Here is a 3,060-nt window from a genome sequence, read left to right as displayed (position 1 = left end):
GCCATCTCCACACCATGTCACCATGCCACTCTGTGGTATCCTCCTGATGCTGCCGCCACCTCCAGACTCTGTCATTGTGGGTGTGGCTTCTGAGGAAGCAGCTGCAGGCTGGTCTGTGCTCCTCTCACTCTGATTGTCTGGCTCTAGCCCAGGGTTGGGTTGCCGTGGGTGGGGAAGTTCCCCAGGAAAGCCCCAGGCTTCTCGGCCTAAACATGATGCAGATGATGGATTCCATACAACAGATTCTCCAGGTATTGATAAGATATGAAGATATTGAAAGATATGAAATGTCTGATAAAGATGTTTGTCATGTGAAGAACAGTATGAAACATGAACATGAATTGGATAAACCTGTACAGCAGATGGGAAGTTGTGTCAAGGGAAGCCCAGTAATGAAGCAGTTAGTGCAGTCGGGTCAGAGCAGTGGTTGGGTAGCACAGAAAGCTTTGCCCACCCCACAGGGGGTTCAGAGGGTGACTCGGAGTCAGTCCACCCCACAGAGAGGTGATGGCGGGGCAGTACCGGCCCAGCACAGTGCTCTCTTTAAGTATTGTTTCCAGTAATGTGAACAGTATAAAAATTAAAAGAAGTAGGCATGCAGTATATGAACACCTGAGATACCTGGATGCAGATGTGTTCTTTTGCAGGAGACTCGCCTGTCCTCGGTGAAGTCATTACGTGATGCGGAGGCCGAGTGGCAGACCGGACCCTCGTTTTGGTCCCTGGCTGCTGAGCCTTATGCAGGGGTTGCCATTCTTTTTAATACAAGGGATGTATTAATCCATAGGTTGACAGAAATATCAATGGGTAGATGTCTGATGTTAGAGGTGGGAGAAGACTCCGGTTCATTAATATTTATGGAGCACAAGTCATTTCAGAAAGAGTCAGTCTATTCAATGATGTAAAACCCTATCTGTTCTCTTCCATTCCAGTCATCTTGGCTGGGGATTTTAATGTGGCCCTTAGTACAAGTGACAGGTCCTCAGGAAGAACAGGGCGTGGAGATGCCAGTGTCCTCAGCCACATCATCTCCCAGACCGGGTTATATGATGTGTTCACCTATGGTGGAAGGACGCCAGGTTTCACTTATTTCTCGGGTGAATGGAGGAGTAGAATTGACCTAGCCCTGGTTAGTTGTACAGAAACTGTCACAGATAGGAATGAGAAGTTAGTGCCTTATTCTGATCATGTTGCGCTTTATTTTTGTTTGGGGGTTGGTAAGCGCCCGGACATGGGTAGGGGACTCTGGAGACTGAACTCCAGCCTTTTAGAGGAGCAGCTTGTACAGGAAGAAGTAGAAAGTCTCCTGCAGAGAGAGATGGATAGGCAAGACTTCCATGAATGTAATGCAGATTGGTGGGAAGATGTCAAAGAGGACATCACTACTCTAACAAAGAGGTTATCAGCCAATAGGGGAAAAAGTAAATATAGGCACTACCTGGGATTACGGAAAGAGTTGGAGTCCCTTTTGGGGTGGTGGCAGGGGAAAAGATAACCCAGTTAAAATCTAAAATCAAGCAATATCAGTACAGCAGATACAACTCCTTAAAGTTTGAAAGAGATTACGGGACCTCGGGAACACCAGATCCCTTTGAGAATTGCAGGGATAGAGTGGAGAAGAAACTGATAACTGGTCTCATGGATTCCCATGGGGCTTTACAGGACTCCCATGCAGGAATCCTAGAAGTTGTAAAAACATACTCTGCTGTCTTATTCCAAAAAAAGGATTTAGATAGTGAAAGGATGACCAGTGATCCTTGCTTTCATCTGGCACAGTTCATGATAGCCTCAACTCAAATCAAGATCTTAGGGGTTACATTTAGTAGAGAAGACAATGCTAGATTAAACTGGGAGGAGAAAATAGAAGCTGGGAATGTAAAAGTTCAACGTTGGAAACATTTCAAGATGACCTATAGAGAAAGGGTGGCAATGTTAAAGACCTACCTGGTCCCTGTATTTCTCTATGTGTCTTTGGTCTTCCCATTGCCTGATAGCCCATCTGCTAGGCTGTGTAGTTTGTTTTTCCAGCTCTTGTTGGGGAATAGGTTAAACCCAATAAAAAGAGGAATGACTTACTTGCAGAGAAGAAAAGGGGGTTTGGGCATGCTGAATCTGGGGCTATTTTTTGACTCCTTGTTCCTGAAAGTGAATTTTGGAAGCCTGAATACCAATGTCCGTCCCATGTGGGTAAGCAGCGTCAGAGCCTGGATAGAGCCCCTTGCAGAATGCTGGTTAAGCGAAAATACACTAAAGAGGGGGAGATGGTCTCATTGTCACCTTCCACTATACCTGCGCTCAGGTCTGAAATCCCTGAGGAAATGGGGAATAGAGAAGTCATACCTGGAGAACAGCACCAGAAACAGCTCTACCATAGTATCTGCAGGTCCTTCTTCTGCTCTCCGCTGGCACTCAGAGACTGTGTCACATCGGCTCTGCAGGAAAGTTTGAAATATCTGAATGGCCATAGATTACCTGCAAAGGTGTTTGATGTCACCTGGTTGTCCTTGCACAGTAAAATGTTTGTTAGGGGAAATGTATAATTTGCAGCTGATAGGAATTGTCCTTTAGGTTGTCCCCAAGAAGAGTTAATGGAGCATTTCATGGTGGATTGTGCGGGGAGTTCTCAGGTTTGGGAAGGAGTGGCGGGAAGGCTTAAAATTCAGAGGCTGAAACTTTTGAGTTACTCGGATAAGGTGTATGGGGTCCCCTAGACAATTACCAATGTAAACCAAGAAACAATTTATATCATAATATCTGTGGTGAAATATTATCACTGGCATGCAAGGACCAGGGTGGCCATGTGCAATGAATTGTTTGTTCCTGGGAAGGTCATATATTTCATTATGTCTGAGCTCAGATGGATCAAATCATTAGAAATCAGGAAATGCAGAAAAAATGCTGAATTGTGGAAAAATGTGAATCTCTGAATTCTGTTACAGGAAAACATTCTGATTTTATTGTTTCTTTATTACAGTCAAGAATGGTGGGACTTTGATTTTGTTCTAGAAGTGTTTGTGTGCGGAGTGTTGTAAATGTTGTGATATGTTGTATTTTATTCTG

Source organism: Pyxicephalus adspersus, chromosome 4 (assembly GCF_032062135.1).
Source record: "Pyxicephalus adspersus chromosome 4, UCB_Pads_2.0, whole genome shotgun sequence".
Lineage (NCBI taxonomy): Eukaryota > Metazoa > Chordata > Amphibia > Anura > Pyxicephalidae > Pyxicephalus > Pyxicephalus adspersus.
This window is presented reverse-complemented; position numbering follows the sequence as displayed.